The sequence below is a fragment of the Ahaetulla prasina genome, chromosome 6, assembly GCF_028640845.1.
Source record: "Ahaetulla prasina isolate Xishuangbanna chromosome 6, ASM2864084v1, whole genome shotgun sequence".
Taxonomy (NCBI): Eukaryota; Metazoa; Chordata; class Lepidosauria; order Squamata; family Colubridae; genus Ahaetulla; species Ahaetulla prasina.
Window position 1 is genome coordinate 46587263 of NC_080544.1, and position 24313 is coordinate 46611575.

Sequence of the window (24313 nt, forward strand, 5' to 3'; positions counted from 1 at the left end):
TTAGGAGTACATTCATCCTCTATCGGTGCAGCATACAGATCAAGCCATAGACTATTGCATAAACAGTGGTTTATATTATGTTCATTCAAAACATAATATCAAAAACAATTCTTCCAATCAATAGTTATTAATTTCATATAAGATGCTAGGCCAAAAACAAAATCAAATAATCAATATACATATATCCAATGTTTAAGTTCAATCTATTAATCCAGACTGTTTTTCTTCCTCAAGGAAACAAAAGTGAGTTGTTTCATTTTTAAATTTACACTATTGTTATTTTAACACCTGAGGCTTCACTGTAACTACAGCAAACAAGTTGTCCTCAACAATGGATTGCTATTTTTAATATGTGATTCTAGAGTTAATATAAAGGCAAAGCACCATCCTAGTAAGACTCATTATTGAATACAACCTTATAGGAACATAGTGTGCTGTCCTATTCACCTGTGAAGGAATGACTATCTAGGAAGAGAGAAGAGATAATGAACCATTCGGAAAGGGGAAAAGGTAATATATTTCCAAGAAACTAGAAAAAGTTAGAAAGGAACTCTGAATAACCCACCTTGATTTTATTTGGCACAACATAGGGCAATGAAAAATTCCAAGCTTTCAACATTTTCTTAGTCTACACTACAATAACAAAGAGTATTCCTGGAATCCTCCTGCTTCTCTTTCTTAAACTAGACTATCCTAAATGAATGACATCACCAATCCCCACCACCCAGATAAGCATGGGGAGGGGGTGGATTCACTAAGAGAATAGCCTGTCAATTACTGTATCTGCAGATGAAAATGGAATTTCATGACAGCTCTTTGGAATCTTGGCAGCCTACGCAAAAGTCTTGCCAGGTGATGAGATTATGCAGAAAACTGTATCTGGGGGCCGCAACTCCTAGACCTATTCCTTGCACACATCTTTTTCATTCAGCGGACAAGGAAAAAAAATCGCAAGTGAATCACTAAATAAGAGAGACATATGGTTACAGAATAACACCCATATGTTGGAGCTTACACAGCCTATGCAAACCAATCTTCCTTGATGGGGGAAAAAAGATATTTGAATTATTGGTGAGATTAGCCTGAAACAGCCTTATTTAATCCATAGGGTATTTTTTGGGGGGGGAGTTAAGATAAGATTATAATTCCCAGCTAGTATTTCTATAGTTCTGGAAAACCTGGTTGAGATACATCGAACAAAAGCCAAGAGAGCTTTCTTAGCTTTCTGTCACTTCTCAACTCAGAGAAACAAGTACACCAAAACAGTGAGGTATAATTCACAAACATTGTTTTTATTTGAACCTATAATTTCCTATAACTGAAAGAACTTCATCTGGTATACATATTTCACTTTTAATGCACTGCACATCAGCATTACAAATGTTTACGTTGTTTAATCTGGTTCCTCAAAACCAAAAAGAAAAAAAGGGGGGAAAGGGGCAGGATGAAGGTGGAAAACAAGAATATAGTGCTGAAACTGTACCAACAAATCAGAGCAGCCCACATTTAATGGAAGTAGGCAATGTCAAGAGCCAGACAACAAATTCAGAATAACTGAAAGCAAGGCCAGATTGGTATTTTAATTAGAGTTGGTTCAAAACTCTCTGTTGGAGTTTTGGTTAAGTTCCCACAGAACACTCTGTGCCCTTTTTCATCTCAAATCTCACAGGATGTCTGAAAGGCAAATATACAGGGATCTCCTCTGGAATTAACAGGAAGCTCAAATAAATCTGATCACCCCAAACAATCCAAACCCATGGCGTCACAACAAGACAGCAGGTGCACACAAGCAACTGAGTAAGACTTATTTGTGCATTTTCATCTTCAAGGCTCAAATGTTTGAAATTTACATGAAATATAAATGTACGGGTAATACAAAGAAGGCTCTATGATCTCAATGGAGAAATTGCCTTATAGTCAGTTTACGCTGAAATTAGTCCTACTGAGTTTAATAAAAGTTTCCAAATATGCAAGAATTACAGCACCAATGATATGTAAGTATCATAATCAACACTGCAGAATATAACAGGATTTTGAATATACTTATATAAAAACCAGCCAGGTTAACAGACTATATTGACCTGACCCTATACACAACAACCCTATCAATAAATGGAACACAATTATACCTATGAATATATATCATAATCCAAATGGTACTCTTTTATTTTAAAGGCAAAGCATTTTACTTCTATTTCTAGAAGAAACTGTAAAATTTGTAAAAGAAACTGTAAAATGTTTTTTTTTAAAGTTTCAAAGTGTGAAAAAATTAACAGGACTAAATCTGGATTTTTACTCCTTGTGATGACAATGTAACTACCTGAGAAGTTATGAGCTTAGCTCATAACTAAACTCCCCCTAAACAAACATTTATTCTGCAATCACCCAAGCACAATGAACAGCAATCCGATGCTTGTCAAGAATGTCTGTTTAAAATCAAAGAGTGAAGCACTTGTCTTCCTTGTACCCTAACTGTAAAGCTGCCAATTTATAGCTTATAAAAGCAAAGCCAGAAGTTTCCCTGTATAATGCCTCTGGGTTTCCATGCAACTGATAAACACATCCCACCAGTCAGAAACATTCAGGCATATTTTCAAGCCATGTGTACAACTTTTGTCTTCAGTGACCAGAAAATAAAGATACAATTTGCTTTCCTTTAATCTATTTTCCCTTCTTTTTCAAAAGAGCACCTAAACACAGTCCCGGTTTAACACATGTAACAGAGAATGAGTCACACAAGGAAGGAGGAAAAATTACAAGAAGCCACTTAAAGGCCACTTTCGTCACACCATTATTTTAAAAGCCCTTCGTTCCTTCCAGACCTGAATCCAAACCATTCACACATAACCGCCAGAGTTAAAAGGAAGGGGGCAAAAAAGTTCATTGTTGGATCATCCTCAGCTCTAAAAGGTAAAGATCCAAGAATTGGAGCTCACCAGGCAGTTTATTTAAATCTTGCCCCTTCAGTGGAATAAATCAATAAGAGCACAGTGACAGACAGAAATCAACATACCTACGCCGCCTTTTTGGTACATCCACCCGAATCCAGAACTTATTTTTTTACAAACCGGAGCTGGTCGCGGGTTGCGTTGCCTATCTCCTCACCACTATCCGGAAAGCTGTTAAGAGTAAACGGCTCAACCACACAAAAGGCCAATGGCTATTAAAAAAAGGGGGGGGAAGGTCCTGGTGGAGGAGCCCAACTTAAGAAGCTCCTCCCCGATTCTCCCACAGGGAAAGCGGGCGTCTAGCAACCGGGCAGCCGGTTCGTCAGGCATCCGAAGCTGCTCCCGGGTCGCTGGAATGTCGGCACGCCTCCCGCCCGCCGCAGCCTTCCCTTGTGGGTGGGGGGAAACGCCCGGACAATTACAGACTTGAGATGGGGGGGGACGGGGGACGGCACACACCGAAGTCCCGATGGTCTCTCTTAAGAGTGCCTGCGGTTCCCTCCCTTCTGCCCGCGACAGCAGCGCGTGCGGACGCCAGGAAAAACAAACACGTGGTGCTCGTGGCGCGTTTTAATTCCTTTCTCGCTCTCTCTGTCTTTCCAAGCAGCCCTTAGCGGAACTGCTTTCCAGGACTTTTTGAGTCACTATCGACCGATCGCTGTCTTTTTGAGTTTTCGGAAACGCTTTCCGCTCGACGCGGCAATAATGGCCCAAATAAGCTTTTTTTTTTTTTTTTTTAAAAAGGTCCCAAGCCGGACTTTTCGTCTCTGAAGCTTTTATTTCAATACTTCCGCCGTATCCGCCCAACCTTGGAAATAAACGCAAGAAAAAGGATCACAACAACTTGTTAAAAGGGTGTGGGAAGTGGGGGGTGGTTAGCAGGCTTCGCTCCAGCGATTCTCCTACGCTCTGTTAAAAAATCACTTTTCTAATGCACAGCTCAGGGATGCCATTAACTACAAAGTGTTTCATAGAAGTAGATGGGAAAACAAAACAAACGTGTACAGTGAAATCCTGCAAATGCCTATTCAAAAGTCTGAATTCTCCGATGTCCGCCAAATAGTCTGGCAATTGCCAGGATTCCCAGGCACTTTGGGGTATATTTTTATAGTCTCTTAAGAGTATCCCTCTGGACTTAAAATACTGTTAGCATGTCTAATACTGAAGTACACATAGTCCTTGACTTAAAATAGTTTATTTAGTGACTGAAGTTACAACAGCATTGAAAAAAGTGACTTGTTTTTCACACTTAGGACCACTGGGGCATCCATGCAGTCACTTGATCAAAATTCTGTTGCTTGGCAACAGACTCACTTATGAGGGTTGCAGTATCCCGGAGGCATGTGACCTGACCTCTTTTGTGACCTGACAAGCACAATCAATGGGAAGCCAGATTCATTTAACAAACATTGCTAACAACTGCATGATTCACTTAACAACTGTGACAAGAAAAGTAATAAAATGGGGCAAAACTCACTTAACAAATGTCTTATTGTTGGCAACAGAAATTTTGGGCTCAACTGTGATCATAATTTGAGGACTCCTGTAGCGGCAGAGTTGGTGATCTGGAGGCCAGTGTTATGGAGATGTCATTTAAAAAAAATAGTTGCTATTTTCAGCTATGTACTTTTGGTTATAATCTTTAATTATTCTGTGAATAATATACAGACTTTGGTTATGGTAAACTACTGAGTATGTTTGCATATATTTCATTCCTCTCCATTAGATGAATAGGCCTGTATGAATTTATTTATTTATTTATAATTTATTTATCTATTTAACACCACAGACAATACATCTATCATTCAAAAAGACGTTGACCATCTAACCGCTTGGTCTAAAACTTGGCAACTCCAAATCTCAACCAGCAAATGCTCAGTCTTACATATTGGAAAAAAGAACCCAAACACTAAGTACATACTTGATGGACATTACCTTACAGATGACCCCCACCCTGTTAAAGACCTTGGAGTTTTCATATCAAATGGTCTAAGTGCCAAAACCCACTGCAACTACATAGCAAAAAAAGCTCTAAGAGTTGTAAACCTAATCCTGCGTAGCTTCTTTTCCAAAAACACTACACTACTAACCAGAGCATATAAAACATTTGCTAGACCAATTCTAGAATACAGCTCACCTGTCTGGAACCCTCACCACATTTCTGACATCAATACAATTGAACGTGTCCAGAAATATTTTACAAGAAGAGTTCTCCATTCCTCTGAAAACAACAAAATACCTTATCCCACCAGACTTGAAATCCTAGGCTTAGAAAACTTGGAACTCCGTCGCCTTTGACAAGACCTAAGTTTAACTCATAGAATCATCTATTATAATGTCCTTCCTTTTAAAGACTACTTCAGCTTTAATTGCAATAATACAAGAGCAACCAATAGATTTAAACTTAATGTTAACCGCTTTAATCTAGATTGCAGAAAATATGACTTCTGTAACAGAATCGTCAGTGCTTGGAACACTTTACCTGACTCTGTGGTCTCTTCCCATAATCCCAAAAGCTTTAACCAAAAACTTTCTAATATTGACCTCACCCCATTCCTAAGAGGACCATAAGGGGCGTGCATAAGAGCACAAACGTGCCTACCGTTCCTGTCCTATTGTTTTTTTCTTTTTCTTCTTCCTATATATATATATGCTTATACCTCCTAATATTTACTCATATATATGTTTATATACTATATAATCTTTTTATATGATACTTATATATATTGTTGTGACAAAATAAATAAATAAATAAATAAATAAATAATTAAAAAAAAATTTGTTTATCCCACATGAGGCCATTTGCCACGTTACAGAAGCCCAGCTGAGATGGATGAACACAGGGCGGACCAAAAGAAAGAGCTCAAATTGTCACCTAGCTCCAAATCAACTTGTTATGAGGTTGGGTCAGTCATTGCTTCTTTTTCCAACCCACCTCTGAATCACATCAGGAGGATGTAGTGCATGCCACCACTATCAGAAGAAAAACATGTGTGCATGAAAACATCAATTTCTAAGGAAACAGTCATAAAAAAGCTGAATGTAGTATATATCTGTTAACATATGATCTTCTTAGGCATATCTTTTAATTCAGCAACAGTTGGCTGAGTTCACAAACCATGATTTGCACATCACAGCAAAACAGAGGCAAATAACTACCATGCAACTCATCATAATATGAACCAAGTAAATAAAATCACACAAAGCCTCTAGTTCAGTGTTCGGCAGCTAGTTGTAATATCCCATTATTTTGCATGCCAAAAAGAAAAAAAAATTCAGTGGGTACAATTTGGTTTTTCATGGATAAAGATTTGTAAGCAAGCTAGTCCATTATTAGGTAAAAGTAAGAATTTTGAGCTATATGCCTTTAAAAGTTGTGTTTATCAATGCCTGCAATTTGTTGTTTAGAGCCAGAATATGATAAACTTTGAAGCACTAATCGAAAGGGAACATGCATGCCTGCCAGATGTTACACAATGCTCTAAAAAGGAATTGGGTAAAGAAAAAAAGTTCATCAGGACTGAAGTATGCTGTTTTCTGCATATGATTTTTCTTGTCAGGAGCAGTGTAAAAGAAACAGAACAGTGAAATAGAAAAATGACAACATTGTATATTTACCCTTGTTCTCCAAACGCTTTCATCAGAATTTAAAATAATGACTCTGATTTGAGAAAAGTTCTGTTGATTATGGAATTCAATATACTTCCTTATCCTAATATTTTTAGGATATTTAAGGATTTTTAGGATATTTAAATGAAGACTAATTTTTTTTTCCTGAAAAGGCTGCCACAATATTATCCTCCAGAGAGACAAAGTAGAAAATCTGAAAATCTGTATATATATCTGATATAGAAAATCTGAATTTGAATGGAATAAATTCTTAGCGGTCTGTTTTGCTCCAGGTAAAATAAAATCTGTTCTGAATCACATTGTCCCCATAGTGTCAAACCAAATAAACATACAACTTTCCTATACTATAAAACAGTTGTTTTGTAAACAGTAACACTGTTGTTCTTCCCTAACCTAACCACACACACACACACACACACACACAGAGGGGGGGGAGAGAGGGAGAGAGAGAGAATTTTGACTAAATTCAGTGGGACTAAATTCCATAAACAGTGTAGAAAGAATTATAGCCCAACTACATATTTTATTTTTCCAGAAATATTGTAGCCCATATTACTACTGCTTATTCATCTTTTATTTCTACTAGCAAATTTGATATTGTAAGGTATTCATAACACATTTTTCATTTGCTATAAAGCAACAATGTATATTGTTGCTGTATAGAATAATGAGGATAATAAAGAAAGGCAAAACTCAATTTTGTCCCTCTCAGATTTACCTCTCCATTTCAAGATTGTTTATTGTTTTAATCTATATTTTTAAAAAACAAAAATGGGCAATACCCAAATTTAAAAATGCAGTGAAAATTAGAAGTCTAAAAATGGCTCATGATCAAGTTTAGTCTGTCTGTTGATCTTGAACCAAGATCAAGGTGTGTTATGGTTGGATTTAGAATATCATCTACATATGGCTGAGATAAAGACTTTTTACCACAAACCCTTAGCTTTTAGGAAGGCACACTGGTGCTATCTAAAGCATCTGGAAAGTTAATCTCATCATGACAGCAATGAATTGATGATTTCCCAAAACCTCTCCTCCACACTCCTGTTTTATGTAATTGTCCAAGTGAAAATTAGTTTAGACTTTTATCATCAACCATGAAGTAATTATGAAGTAGGTTAAGGTAAGTAATATCTGACTGGCTTGCTAGACTTAGCATATCAGATATAGATATAGTCTCTCAGAAGTTGGCTTACATATCCTAGAGATAAATGCTCAAAAAGAAAGGAACTTAAAAAAAAGAAGCAAAACAAGACCAGTTAGCATCAGCCAATCAGGAACCGATGCTCCAATTATTCTCTCTACAACCTCTGAGCAGGTGCTGAAGCAATGCAGGTAATAAGTAACTTACTTTAGTTGGTAACTCTGGACATGACTTTTGGGACCCTCGTTGTTTTAATCCATCCCCTTTTCCGTATAATTTCTAGAAATTTGACTTCAATTATTTTCTAAGGAATTTCTCATTGAAACTTCTTCCATATGCAAGACTGCACAGTTCAGTAATTTCTGGATTACTGGATTGTTCTGTTTCTGGATTGGTATCACATTGCTGAGATCTTTATATCCAAACTTTGAGCAAGAAATTGTTGTACTTATCTATTTTTTTAAGGTCTGAGGTGAAGGAAGTATCTCTTAATGGAAGGGCTAAAAATTCCCCAGCTGAACAGACAAGAGTATTGGGAAATTCAGCTGTGTAGATTTAGTAATTCTGACAGGAAGGTGTCCTTCAGAAATATATGTGTTTTCAGCATTTTTGTCCAGACAGCAAACATACTTTTTTTTGGTTAACATTTGATAAGTTCTCTTGCTTGGAATAAAGTGTGACAACTGCAGGGGTATCAAACTGGCAGCCCACCGGCTGGATGCATCATGCACTGGCCACACCCACCCCATTTAGCGAAAGGGAAAAAGTTATGATACGTCATATGACAATGTGACACCCTGAGTTTGACACCCCTGGCCTACTGTATCATCCTGAAATGATCCTGCCTATGCCTCTTGTATTCCTCCTTAAAAATGGGAAAGTTTCCTTTGAATTGAATTCTGGATAATACACCAGAATGTGGTTTTTATAGCTACAACATGGAAATGATTTGCCAATGTTACTTTCTTAGATATTTTCAATTTCCCCCAAGTCTTGAAATTCTAATGGCACCCATTCATTTATCAGCTAGGGTTAGTCTAAATTTTTCTGTGATTAATCAAGGCATGTTAGGATCTGCCACTTGTTGTTAACATACTCTGCTAATCATGCCTAATTTGGGAAAAACCACAGCTGAAAATCGGTGGTAGTTAAAGTGGTAAACTTTTATATTAATAAACGTTTGTTTGTAACAACAGCTGTAAGATTTATAACTGACTTAACTAGCCTATCTTGCTAATACTTTCAGAAACAAATGTAGCTTTCAATGCATACTTTGGAAGCTATTCTTAGCAATGGCATTTCTAGCAAGAGTCAATGCCTCACACTCTTATCACAATAATGAATTCCTCATACCTTGTATAATGATTAACTGTTGGCAACTTGAATAATATTTTACTAATATTTAGTCTGGTATATCACATGTATAGAGGGGAAGCAATTTAATTGAAGGCACCATACCAATATCTCTTGTGTCAGCTGGATTACTACATGATGAAGTTATAAAATGAATACTCTGCATTAGCTTGATGTTTGTGGAAGTGATAATGCTCAATTAATTGTGGGAAGGAGCAACAACTAGAAACTCCATGTTAAAATGAAGAGTGTCTGCATGCAAGAAGAAGAGACGAAATAGTATATTGTGCACTGATGTAAGCTCCATTGAGCAGGCACACGTAGAACTGAAGGGTTAATTGTATTGAAGTCCCATTTCCATAATGAGTTTCTATTTATAATCATTTACAGTTGACATCATGCTTTTGTTGATATTAACATCACTATGTTCAAAAACAAGATGTGTTGGAATTTTCAGTTGTATATATTATCCAACCATACACTGAAGATTCAGTATTAATCTTATCACATGTACGTAAAAACTCACAGAAGAAAATCATAAAAGTGAAATTCACTTCAAATACATGACATCAGTATATGTACCATATCTGGCCAAAGTTTATCAAAAGTACTTTTCTACATATCAATTTGTTATTGTTTGAAGAAACATGTAAAAAGTGATCAAAGGGAAAAAATATCCCAAGATTTGTTCACCTACAATTAGCTTTAGAATATACTACCAAAAAAGCAAACTAATAAAAAACAGATTAAAACATGACTGGAGAACAAAGCAAAAAGCTGAAATGATTATTTGAGAATGATTGCTTCCTTTTTACTACCTAACTAGACAACTAAAACAATAATAAAAAATAACATATAGAAAATGTCTATCTTGTTACTATACAACAGATATAAAAAGTCTATACCACATTTTTGTACTTTTTTATTTTTATTTTTCCCCTTAACAGATTTCAGTTTGTTTTTTAATTGAATTATATGTGTTGTATTAAAGGTGGAAAAAATTCTGAAGTGATTTATCTTGAGCTGATTTGTTTACATCTCAAACACCTGGCATTTTAACAGGGTTGTATAGACTTTTTTATATCCACTGTAAATGCAGATTCAAGCAGTACAAGAACTGTTATTCCATAACTCACTGGTATTATTTATTTTCTATCCAAATAATATATGTGGAATATCAAATGACATTTTTGGTGGGTATGACGTCAAAACCCTGAGACCAGAGGGCTGCTATATCCTTAGAATATCTCAAGCTCTAAGCATGTACAGAATTACAACTCTTGACAAATAGCTACAACTTAACAGAGGCATCCAAAGGAAATAAAATAAATTAAAAGCATTGTCCACATTGTTTTAAAGCTGAGAAAATATCTCACAATCAAATCCAAAGACTTAAAATACAAATTGATTCACAAACAGATCAATAAATGGCAGTAACCCCAAAGCTTTTGGCTGTTCCTGTTCCTTTCACTACTCTGCATCATTTTGCCTCACTACTAACAGAATAAGAGTTGGAAGACACCTTGGAGGTCTTCTAGTCCAACCCCCTGCTCAGGCAGGAAACCCTATACAATTTCAGACAAATGTTTGCCCAATTTCTTCTTAAAAACCTCCCGTGTTGGAGCACCCACAACTTTTGAAGGCAAGCCCCTTCCACTGATTAATTGTATTACCGGTAAAAGCACAAAGTTTCATATTTCTCTGAATAATAACATCTATGATCAGTAGCTTATGGTCAGTCTAGTATTATGTTTCTTAAGAACCACCCAATACCATCCTGAGAAATTTGCTCAAGTTCTCATGATTGGAAGTAATCAAAGAGCCGGCTTTTCAAGTTAGGAAATCTTCATTTAAAATTATCTCCTGGGGTCTGATTTTCTTTTAAGTACTTTTTATTAACCAAGTCTTTTAGATACTGATCATTGCAAATAGTATTTGCTATGCTAGTTAAATTTTATGTCTTATGCAAGACAATACATAGTAAACACTGAATACCAAATTGCATTGGAATTTTATCATCTGACACATTAGCTTCTGCAAAATAACTTCAAGTAATTTATGTTCTGCTAATGGGTACAATTTCACCTGTAAACATTTACAAGGAGGCTCAAATTCATGAAACTCCTTTTTAAAACATGTATATTTGCTCTCTTCCTATTTGATTTTAAATAGGTTTAGAAATCCTTTCATAAATGTTTAGGTTCCTTGACTCAGGAAAGGCTCAGCCAGGAGCAAGCTTTTACAATATAAAGTTCCAATAGATACAAATAATTTTGCTCATCATAGCTGTGGTAAAATCAATCCTTATCAGTGAGGAGACATCCCAGTTCTCAGATAGACAGTAAAAAAGAAAATTACTGTCTCCTAACATGTGTTGGGACAGATGCAGTTGTATGCTGGGAAATAGTTCAGTTGTGGAACTCTTGTAACTCTATCCCTTATAATAAAGCTTGCTAAGAGATTCTGTGAATCGTGTTTGGAAAAGGAATTAGTTCTGGTTTTGTTCTGAAGGTTGTATTTATATTATTTATTTTAAATAATTATATTTCCCCCCCACCATTTTACATGGAAGACTATAATCCTCACAAAACAACAATAAAAACATTAAAAGTAATAAAAACCACAACAAGAATTCCTGGCATTCAAAAGAAGGCAACTTTCCCCTTACTTCCATGTTGAATTGTACTGGGTTCCAGGCTCACTGTACCCCAACTCTTAAAGGAAGAGTCAGCTCTTCAAGGCCTTCCAAAAATCAAGGGGAGGGGGGCTGCCTGATCTCAGGAAACATATATTACATGGGGTAGGAACTGCCATGGAGAAGGCACATTTCCTATGTCCCATAAAGTGGCAGCATTTAAAGGAAGGAACTAGAGTGCACTCACTTAATCAGATCTGATGGAATGGGCATATACTTTTTGGGAGAGGCAGTCTGGCAAATAACCTGGCCCTGTGCCATTCAGCTTTAAAAGTGATAACCAGCATCTTGAACTGCTCTCAGAAAAAAGCAGGAAGCCAGTGTAGTTTGCACACCGGCACCGTAATATAGGTAAACTGTGGAAGATTCAGAACTATGTGCACTTCTGGATTTCAACTGGAATTTACGGATGGCCTTCAAAAGCAGTGCTATGTAGAGCACATTATAGTAGTCCATCCAAAAAATACTGTAATCAGAATGTGAATATGAATGACTGTAAATGGAATGGATGCACTTGGAACATAAGACAAATCTGAGTGAAGACTCTCCTAGCCACACCTACCATCTTCTGCTTTAGCAAAATGTTCTGTCTCCGTCCTCACTCTAGAGTAACGAGCTGGCCTACAGCCAGTGGGTTCACAGCTCCTATCAGTCCTGGCTGAGAAAACGCAGCTGCCTGCCAAAAAGTTCAAACAGATTAAGACTTCAGCTCACTTCGACACAGTTCAGCTAATTTGCTTCCCATGGAACTGAGAGCAGTCCCAAAACTCCTTATATATCCTGTGGATATATAAGGCAGGAGCCCCATCTTCCCTTTGATGACGCCGCCTCTCTAATCTTCTGAAATGCGGCTCGATCCAGGCTTGATTAGTATGATTATCAGCTGTGTCTGAGGGCGTAGCCTGAGGAAGGGAGGAATCAGGGGATGTCAGCCTCATTACATCCTCCGACTGGCCTGGTTCTGGCTCCTGGAGCCAGGCCAAAGGAATCGGTGCTTCTGAAGTAAGCCTTACTGGCCCTTCCCCCTCATTCTCGGAGTCACTTTCGGGCATGGAGCCAGGTTTGGGGGCTGGAGCCACAACACAAAAGCTGTAAATTCTAAATTGTGTACTAACTTTGTTTGGGGAAATGCAATCAAATGTAATCAAAGATACTCAATTTTTCCTGCAGATTTGGATTGCTGCATAGTTTTCATAGGAATTAAGTTCTGATCATTAGAACTGTTGTGACCCAGGCCCAAGCAGGTAGTAATAAACTCAGTCCGTGAAAAAACATACAAACTTTATTCGAACAGCTGGGAATTACTTCATTCCCAGTGTCATTCAGCTCAAAGTAAAACAAATGCCTCCCAACACAAATTCCTCAGTTATCTAGCAAACCTTGGTCCAATTAGGCAAACTGCCAAAGGCCCTTCCTGGAAAATGTCCAGAAGCCACAAAAACAAAGATATAAACAAAGCAGAAGATGAAACAGAAGATGCAGCTACAATGTTGTTTTCTGGCAAAGGCCAAACATAGGCCAAACAAAGGCCAAACTACAAATCCCACGTTGGTCTGTTTTAAGCCTTATGGGAGGGGCTAATCATCTCTTGGCCCTACTCCCGAGTTGTCCTCTCTGCTTCAGCTGCTTTTGCCTTCTGGCAGCTCTTCTCATGAATGCATTAGGAACAGGCTCCTTCTGTTCCTCTGCCTCACTACTATCAGTCTCTGGAGGCTCTGGAGTCCGCACCTCACTTCCTGATGGCCCTGGCCTCACCTCAGCCTCATCGCAGTCTGACTCCATTGCCAGCTCCGTAGGCTGCTGATGGACCACAACAAATATGAATGACTGTAAACTTGTCCTCATGGTCCTGGAATGGATGCACTTGGCACCAGTGGTGGGTTTCAAATTTTTTTAATACCAGTTCTGTGGGTGTGGCTTGATGAGTGTGGCGTGGCTTGGTGGACGTGGCTTGGTGGGTCTGGCAGGGGGAATGATACTGTAAAATCTCCATTCCCACGCCACTCCAGGGGAAGGTTACTGGAAAAATCCCCATTCCCTCCTGATCAGCTGGATCATGGGAGGCAGAGAATAGATGGGGGTGGGGCCAGTCAGAATTTTTACTATCGGTTCTCCGAACTACTCCAAATTTCCACTACCGGTTCTCCAGAACTGGTCAGAATCTGCTGAAATCCACCACTGCTTGGCACCTAAGACAAATCTGAGTGAAGGCTCTCCTAGCCACACCTACCATCTTATGCTTTAGCAAAAGCTGCAAATCCTAAATTGTGTACTAACTTTGTTTGGGGAAATGCTAACTTGACTGTAGTCAAAGATACTCAATTTTTCCTGTGTATTTGGATTGCTGCATAGTTCTCATGGGAATTAATTAGAACTAATAGACTTACACACTTTGCAGTTCTACAATCTACAAATGAAATAAGACAGAATAACTTGCCTATATACGCCCTTTTCAAGATTGCAACTGTGATACAGCTTGCAATTCGAAGAAATAATTATAAGTCAGGGAAAAGAAATAAGGAAAACTATGTTCCAAAGCTATATATTAAGAAATTGTGCTCAATGTGTTGTTGAAAGTCAGATGACACACAAGGTCTTTTTAAATACAACTACAAACTGATATGGAACTAAGTTGGAATAAATTTAAAACAAGAAAACTGAAATTGAATTCAATAGCATTGTTAAGTTCAGGCAATGAAGAGGCAGGAGACGATACAAGTGACAATAGCTCTTTGGTTTATTGTGATCCCAGCAGCAACCAACAGGCAAAACCCCTCCATAAATAGAGATCATCAGTGGCTTTGGGGTGAGATACCAGCTGTACGCTGACGACACCCAGCTGTACTTCTCCACCCCAGGCCACCCCAATGAAGCTGTTGAAGTGCTGTCCCGGTGTGTGGAAGCCGTACGGGTCTGGATGGGGAGAAACAGGCTCAAACTTAATCCCTCCAAGACGGAGTGGCTGTGGATGCCGGCACCCCGATTCAGTCAGCTGCAGCCGCGGCTGACTGTTGGAGGCGAGTTATTGGCCCCAAAGGATAGGGTGCGCAACTTAGGTGTCCTCCTGGATGAACGGCTGTCATTTGAAGATCATTTGACGGCCGTCTCCAGGGGGACCTTCCACCAGGTTCACCTGGTTCGGCAGTTGCGCCCCTTCCTTGACCGGGATGCCTTGTGCACAGTCACTCATGCGCTCGTTACCTCTCGCTTGGATTATTGTAATGCTCTCTACATGGGGCTCCCCTTGAAGTGCACTCGGAGGCTTCAGTTAGTCCAGAATGCAGCTGCGCGGGTGATAGAAGGAGCTCCGCGTAGCTCCCATATAACACCGCTCCTGCGCAGACTGCACTGGCTGCCTGTGGCCTTCCGAGTGCACTTTAAGGTGTTGGTTATGACCTTTAAAGCGCTCCATGGCTTAGGACCTGGGTACTTACGGGACCGCCTGCTGTTACCACATGCCTCCCACCGACCCGTACGCTCTCACAGAGAGGGACTTCTCAGGGTGCCGTCCGCCAAGCAATGTCGGCTGGCGGCCCCCAGGGGAAGGTCCTTCTCTGTGGGGGCTCCCACACTCTGGAACGAACTTCCCCCGGGTTTACGCCAAATACCTGACCTTCGGACATTCCGTCGCGAACTGAAGACTCATCTTTTTATTCGCGCGGGGCTGGCTTAAATTGATTTTAACAAATTTTTTAATTCTTAGTAATTAATTTTAAATGGGGTTTTTTAGCTTATATATTTTACTTCTCAGGCCAATTTTAAAATAAGATTTTTAACTGCATTTTAAATTTGTATATTGTATCGTCTGTTTTATTCTTGCCTGTACACCGCCCTGAGTCCTTCGGGAGAAGGGCGGTATAGAAATCAAATAAATAAATAAATAAAATAAAATAAATAAATAGTATTTTGGCTGAGGCATCAGCCAATCAGCAACGTGCCATTTCCCGCCCAAATTTCCCTCCTGAAATTCAAATACATTACACTCTTCCCCTCCCAGAACACATTGTACCATATTTACATAACAGTTTTTTGCATAACATTTGCATGTTATTTTTCCACATAGTCACGCAGGTAGACAGGGCGTCTCCTAACTCTTTCTGATCTGCGCAATTCATTCCCTGAGAGTGAGTCGAGCTGGTCGGAGGGACTGTTTTTTCCTCCCAGCTCCTTCTCTGGGCCCTCCGGCCCTGGATTATTGGCAGAGTCGCCCCTGCTGTCCTCTGGAGGAGCTGGTTGGCGTCGCTGGACTTCTTCAGACTCAGCTAAGTCCTCCGATCGCCTCGGGGTTGAGTTAGCTGTTGGTTCAAATATTGGGTAGTCAGGGTCTGGCTGTTTGGTTTCTGGATTGATTTGTATTCGTTTTCGTAATTGATCTATGTGGCGTCTCCACACTCGGCCATCCCCCATGTCCACTATGTATGACTTTGGGCCCGTCACTCCTACAATTGTTCCCTTTAGCCACGCTGGGCCCTCACTATAGTTATGTGCCCATACCGGGTCACCTGTTGTCATTGTTCTGGTTCTTCCCTTTGTGTTTTGGTACCCATCAGGGGAGTATGTTGGGTTTAACCGATCTAGGGGGCACCTGAGTCTTCTATCCATTAATAACTCTGATGGGCTGCGGCCGGTGGTCACACAGGGAGTTCTATGTTGGACTGCCAGGAAGGTATCAATTTTGGATTGCCAATCTCCTGGGCTAATTCTAGATAGCGCTTCCTTGGCACTGTGTACGAAACGTTCTGCAAGTCCGTTCGTCGCCGGGTGGAAAGGCGCCGAGAGGACATGTCGGATGCCCTCTTCTGCCAAGTACCCCTCAAACTGGGTGGCCGTGAATTGTGGGCCATTATCGGACACTAGAGTGTCAGGCAACCCGTGTGTCACAAATAGATGCCTCAATACTGTGATTACAGCTTCCGCTGTTGTGGTTTTCATGAGTAAAATTTCTAACCACGTCGAGTAGGCATCTACCACAATTAAGAAGGTCTGCCCATGGAACGGCCCGACAAAATCTATATGGATCCTGGACCAAGGACCCTGGGGTTTCTCCCAATCCCTTATGGGGGCTGTTGGGGGTAGTGGCCTTGATTCTTGACATGCTTGGCATTTCCCTACCCAGTCGCTAATGTCTTTATCCATTAGTGGCCAACACACGTAACTTCTTGCTAGGCTCTTCATCCTCACAATCCCCGGGTGGCCCACATGCAATAGTTCCAACACATGCCCTCATAATTTCTCCGGAATAACCACCCTATCCCCCCATAACAGACAACCCCCTTGTACCGACAGTTCCGAACGCTTTTTTGTAAATTCTTTGAAATGATCCCCTGGTGCAGTGGGCCATCCCCTCTGCACCCAACCGATCACAGTTCTTATGACAATGTCTTTGTAAGATGCCCTAGTCACTTCCGTAGATGTGACTGGGCCAGAGTCCAAAGAGTCAATTAACAAGACGGGCGTCCCTGGGGTCGGGTCTTCGATAGTCTCTGGTAACGGGCATCTACTTAAAGCATCCGCATGTCCCAAATCTTTGCCCGGTTGGTGAGACAGTTTGTACGAATATGCTGCCAGGAAAATAGTCCAACGGGTCAGCCTGGGTGATAATGCAACCGGTGTTGGACGGTCCCCCGCCAAGAGTCCCAATAAAGGTCTGTGGTCTGTGACTATTTCAAATTGCCGCCCAAACAGGTACTCGTGGAATTTTTTAACCCCAGAAACTATAGCCAGGGCTTCCCGGTCTAGTTGGCTATAGTTCCTTTCCGCTGCGGACATCGTGCGGGAAAAAAATGCAATAGGGGCTTCTGAATCATTCGGTAACCTGTGGCTGAGGACAGCCCCTACCCTGTAGGGTGATGCATCACAAACTAGTACTAGTGGCAACGTCCCATTGTACTGAATTAGAAGGCTATCACTAGATAAGAGATTCTTAATGCCTTCAAATGCCTTAGCCTCAACCCTGCCCCAAGTCCAAACAGATTTTTTCGCTAGCAGTTTATGTAGCGGTTCGGCTACCGTTGCCTTCTTTTTTAAAAATACCGCATAGAAGTTTACGAGCCCCAAAAATGCTTGTAATTGTGTTTTGTTTTTTGGGGTTGGGGCCTTTCTAATGGCTCGCACTTTGCTCTCAGTTGGGTGGATGCCTTCCTTATCTATCCGGTAACCCAAGAATTCTACGGATTCAACTCCTATCTGGCATTTGTTGAGTTTAACCTTAAGCCCCGCAGACCTGAAAATGCCCAAAACCTTCCGTAATTTGACCTTTAATTCTTCCAAGTTTTCTGCTGATACCAGTACATCGTCGAAATATGGGACTACTCCCGGAGACCTTGTAGGAGTCGTTCCATTAGATTTTGGAATAACCCGGGGCTACACTAACTCCGAACTGAAGTCGAGTGCATTTAAAAGCACCCCGATGTGTGACAATCGGCTTTGGCCATTTCGCCGTCAACTGGTAATTGTTGGTAGGCTTGGGCCAGATCGAGTTTGGCAAAAACCTGCCCCTGTCCTAACGAGTGCAACAGATGTTGCACTACGGGAATGGGGTAAGCACTCTTTTGCAATGCTTTGTTAAGCGTTGCCTTATAGTCAGCGCAAATCCGGACTGATCCGTCCGGTTTGACTGGGGTCACTATTGGTGTCTCCCATTTTGCATGGTCGATGGGGACTAGTATTCCCTGGCTTACTAATTTGTCTAGTTCCCTGTCAATCTTGAATTTTAGGGCGAACGGGACCCTCCTAGCTTTTAATCTAATGGGAGCCACCTGGGGGTCCAAATTGAATGAAATGGGGGTCCCCACGTACTTGCCCAGGCAGTCTTGGAAAACGTCCTCGAACTCTCTCAACAATTCGTCCTTTAGGTTGACTCCACTTCTGTGAACCCCGGTTACTTCCATGCCCAAGGCTCTGAACCAGTCCAGACCTAGCAAACTGGGCAGGTTTCCATCTACGATGGTGATCGGCAGGGTTTTCTTGAATTGTCCATATTTCACTCTGACGGATGTGACTCCTCGAACAGGGATTCGGTTCCCCTGGTAGTCTTGCACTCTAAGCTTTTGGGGTTGCAGCTGGTGTTTCGCAACGTCTGGCAGGTCCCTTGCGATTGTGTCCCAAGACATAATCGTGATTGATGAGCCGGTATCCACCTCCATTTTACACTGCACTCCTCCCGGTGTGGAAAACCTCTTCCTCTTCTTCACCGTCCGATTCGGCCTGAATTTCTTCGCTGTTGACTGGTGTTGCTTTCGCCGCGGCATTTGGCATGTTCGGCTTTTGTAAGGTTTCCGCCGCTTTGGTGGACATCTCGTGTGCCCTGGCCTCATCCAGGGCTATCGCCAGGGTTAGGTTGCTTTTCGACAGCAGCCGCCTCTGTAGTCGGATGTCCCTGACCCCACAAATGAGTTGTTCTAATAAAGAGTCCTCCAAGTCTCTATACTCACAGTGGTTTGCGGCTTTCCTTAATGCGGCCATGTACACACTTATCGATTCACCCTCTCGCTGAACTCTTTGCCTCAACTCGAACCGTTGTACAAACTTCGATGGCACCGGCGCGTAGTGTGCTCGTAGCGCCGTCTGTAGCGTTTGCCATGGCACTGACTGTACCGGCGTTGGTTCCGACAGCGATTCGGCAGTATCGAAGACTTCTGGCCTACAGTGGCTCAGGAAGTAGGCTCGTTTCTGATTATCCGATACTCCTTGCAGTTCGTTAGCTTCGAGGAAACACTCGAAACGAGCTATGTACGACCCCCCCATTTCTCCTTGGCTGGGTCGAATGGCGCTGGCGGTGTATAGCTAGACATCACTATGTATCCGCCCTTGATACTGACTGGGTTTGAAGTTACGTTGCTCCTTCAGCTCTTTTCCTAGTCTCACTGCCTTCAAAATCCCACCTTCGTCGCCAATGTTAAGTTCGGGCAGTGAAGAGGCAGGAGACGATACAAGTGACAACAGCTCTTTGGTTTATTGTGATCCCAGCAGCAACCAACAAGCAAAACCCCTCTTTAAATAGTATTTTGGCTGAGGCATCAGCCAATCAGCAACGTGCCATTTCCCGCCCAAATTTCCCTCCTGAAATTCAAATACATTACAAGCATCAACAAAGAAATGAAAAATTCGAAAAAGTCTACATATCATACAACTTTGCAATAATGGTGTCTCTATGATATTGTGTGACTATTCTTAAAGTGGGCTCTATGAAGTGCAAAATCATGCGATAGGAAAGTTTAATTTATTTTCATTTTCTTCCTCCTTGAATTATACAGTCATATAATAAGCAAGTCTATACACATTCTGCTAATCATCTTGGAAAGCCCCAAGTTCGGGAATTTGTTTTTCACATTATTCCATGTATGCAAGATGTATTTATCTGCAGGCATGCTGCTAAATAAAGTTTACAGTTCTGTAAAAGACAGCAGCTGCTGCCACTTGGGATAAATACTCAGACAGGAGAAACAGGTGATAAGAAATTCTTCAAGCTTATGCATGTATGAAGCAATGGAGTTATAAACCAACAGCTGCTCAAGACACTACCTTGTTTGTCACAGGTACAAAATTGTATTATGCTTTATCTACCCCAAACACTCTGAGCAGATATAAAACGGATGGAATTATTCAAAAAGGAAATTCCTCTCTTCTAATAATATAGTGAAGAAATCAAAGATAGCAGAAGACTGCATATACCTCTGAAATGAACACCTTTTAGAGACAATCAGATGCATCAAAACCTGTGGTGGGTTTTTACGGTTCCCCCAGGTTTGGGCAGAAAGTTCTGTGCATGTGCAGAAGTGCCATGTGCATGCAGGCGAACCAAGAGCGCATACGTGCACTCCCAGTTCCAAACCAGTAGTGAAGGTAAGTGAAAACCACTACTGATCAAAAGACATAATTTCTCTAAAATGAACCAAAAACCAAAAGTCACTTCCTTTTTCCTCAGGAAGGGTGACAAAAAGGAAGAAAGCACAAGGGCACTATGTTTTTAATCACAGTTAAATTATGGGCTTAGTGCACAATATAACTATATAGATATATGTAAGGTTTACTGAGTTGCTGCTTAAATTTCCTAACTCAGAATTGAATCTTAGACCTTAACAATAAAACTCTTTTCTGAATATATCAGGAAAGCAGATTATGTCAGATCAGAGATTGTCACTCAGACGATAAATAAATTATTAATGCAGGCTGCAAGTTAACCCAATTAAATTTTCAATTTGACGTTCATTTTACATGGTTCAGCTGATGTCAATCTGAAGGATGAACAGACTTTTTTTGGGCAGAATACAGAAACAAATATAATCGTATTATAGTGTCTTCTAATGACATCCCCCCCAATATTACAGATATTAAGATCTTGTCCCACGTAAAGGTAAAGGTTCCCCTTGCACATATGTCATTCTCGATTCTAGAGGGCAGTGCTCATCTCCATTTCTAAGCTGAAGAGTCAACACTGTCTGATGACAATTCCGTGGTCATCTGGCCGGCATGACTAAATGCTGAAGGTGCATGGAACGCTCTTATCTTCCCACCAAGATGGTCCCTATTTTTCTACTTGCATTTTTACATGCTTTAGAACTGCTAAGTTGGCAGAAGTGGGGCAAGTAACAGGATCTCACTCCATTATGAGGTGCTAGGGATTCAAATTGCCAATTGACAAGTTCAGCATCTTAGCCACTGAGCCACTGCATCCCCTTTGTCCCACTTAGATCAGGGGTGGGTTTCAAAACCCATTGCTACTGGTTTGGTTGTGGGTGCATGCATGCTTGTGTGCGACGCTTCTGCACATGTGCAGAAGCGTCTGGGCAGGTGGTGGAGCCTCCCACCGCTGCCGGTTCGCCTGATCCAGGGTTAACTGGTAGCAAACCACCATTGACTTAGATAGTGTTTATTCTTCCCTTATTTCTGGTCTCTGTAATTTAGAGATGCAAACAGGAGAATAATGGCAAAGTAGTAGCTATTAGCACTTCCTAAACAAGATAATCTAATGAGTCCAATACAATTGCTTCCCAGTTGTTTTTTTTAAATTTTCCCATAGCCTCCAAATGTAAACATTCTTTATATAATCTGGTATCTAAACAAGAATTTTATATACCTGTCAACAGACAACCAGTGATTGTGGAGATGACAGCCAGATTTTAGCCATTCTGTACTTTTCAGCCATTGTAATACTTTGTATGACTATTCCCATACATTTGTTGCAAATCTAGCAAGCTAAAGATTTGTTCTGGCATCTGAGCAAATTCGAAGTTGACTGCTGACTGATTTACAGACTTGATTTATCTAAGTTGCTTTTTTGCTGGCTATGTGATATAGGTCAGATCTGAAAATTGCTTGTTTTATCGATAAGAAACACTTGTTAGGGAGACATTTTTTTTGTGTGCCAATCTCTGAGACCACATGATGTTTCCTTGATATTTGAGGGCCATATATGATTCAGTGTTCTCATTATCTTCTAATATCAATACTTTTACTGTTATTATTACTTGTTTATTAGCTTAATGTCATGCATGTAGTATATTCATGTCAGTGACTTTATTCTACAATAAGATCAAATAAGATCCATGGTCAGCATCTACTGATGTATTGGCTCCATATGATCCCAATGTAATACTCCAATATTTCCAATCTGACATGAATATTAAAATATTATATTCTAAATTCATTCTGAACAGATTTAATTAAGTTAGAAAGAATGGAGAAAGTACATCTGTCAAAATGTATTATATCAGATGTGCTTACGCATGTAAACTGTATATCCTAAATCTGTGGTTTGAGATAGATGAGTTCTCATCATTTAGTTTCTAGTCAATGCTTATTCAATGCAGGTATATTTTTTACATATTTCATTTTGAACTCATTTTTATGCTTTTGTCCCAGTATTATGACAACCTTTTGCCTGATTTGTATTCCAGTTTTATAATCATGAGACTAGATCATAGCCACAAAAGTTTATACAAATTAATACCTCACTTGAAAGTTGCATCATATTCTTTTGGAAATAGTTTGTCCCTAGAAAAATAAAGCCCGCTTCAATTCATATGCTAAATAATTAAGAAAGATACGGTCTTAATAATTTACCTGACCCAATGCTGAATCCAAATACTAGTTCCCTGGCTCAGTTTTGGTCAATAATGGATACAATAAAGCCTTCCACTTTATTATTTTGCAATTTTAGTATTAAAAATCTATCAGCATTGAAATCAGTTTGTAATGTTGAGCTATGTTTTCATGGAGTACACTTAGCTGTGTTTTGCTTAACTATAATTTATCAACTAAACCACAATTGGTTAGATTTACACCAGTGGTGGGTTTCAAAATTTTTTACTACCGGTTCTGTGGGCCTGGCTTGGTGGGCGTGGCAGGGGAAGGAGAACTCCATTCCTACCCCACTCCAGGGGATGAATACTGTAAAATTTCCATTCCTTCCCCAATCCAGAGGAAGGTTACTGCAAATTCCCATTTCCTCCAGATCAGTTGGGACTCGGGAGGCAGAGAATAGATGGGGGCAGGGCCAGTCAGAATTTTTACTACCGGTTCTCTGAACTACTCAAAATTTTCGCTATCGGTTCTCCAGAACTGATCAGAACCTGCTGAAACCCACCTCTGATTTACACCACATATATTGCCATAAAGTGGTTTGTTTTATTTTGGTTAAGAGTGTTGTGCAAAACTAAATGTTCAGTGTTCAGGTTTTTTTCATAAAGAAATTATTTAAAGAGCCTCCCCTTGCAAGCTCCCAATCGCGAACCATCAGGAGCAATTTATGTTTTTCTGTGAACCTTGGATGAAGTTCCTCAGCAGCTATTCTGGAATTCCCCTTTCAGTTACAGCAAGGAGAGATAGGGAAAGGTTATGACAAGGTTATGACAAGAATAGTTAATGCAGAAGGAAGCCTATGGGCTCAAATATGATAATAATTTATAGAAAATATTTTTTCAGATTTAAAGTTAAGACCAGGAAAACTTTTAAAGATATACTTAAAATAATAAAAAAAAAGTTTGCTAAATCTTAGAAAAATCACCTTTGGGACTTAGAATGAGTCATTGGTTACAAATAGTTTTAAGGTTAGAGATTGATTTAACATTTTTCTTCCATTTGATCCATGGCCCTTTGAATTGGGGAAGAAGAAATGAAATAATGACTAGATTCCTGAATAATATAAGGTTAAAAGGGAGATTCCTGAAAGAACCCAGCCAAAGTATGGCTACTTTACATCTTAGTAGTATTGTTGTATGGATCCAATAGGCAATGATTTGGTTAAAATTTGGAAAATATGTGAATAAAAACACTAGGGAACAGACCTGTAGTATGCTTAATTTGTTCCTCAGCTGTAAAATATTAACAATTCAGCTGTGTGTCTATGAGAGAATAATCTTGAACATCCTACATAAGCAAGCAACTTAGAGCTATATAAATTTGCTAAATAAACATACAACTCTCAGATCCCACACATCTGTATACCAATGTTATGTCATATAAATTAAGATCTCAATCAAATCTCAATTCTGGAAATTCTGAAATAATATGACATATGAAAGGAAACGAACATTTTGGAAT

At 40.0% G+C, this 24313-nt stretch overlaps 1 protein-coding gene across 8 annotated transcripts in view; it reads right to left on the bottom strand.

The window, feature by feature from the left end:
- The window catches only part of TACC2 (transforming acidic coiled-coil containing protein 2), a 184259-nt gene that overhangs the window by 111334 nt on the left and 48612 nt on the right, over positions 1–24313 (bottom strand). The window lies entirely within an intron of this gene.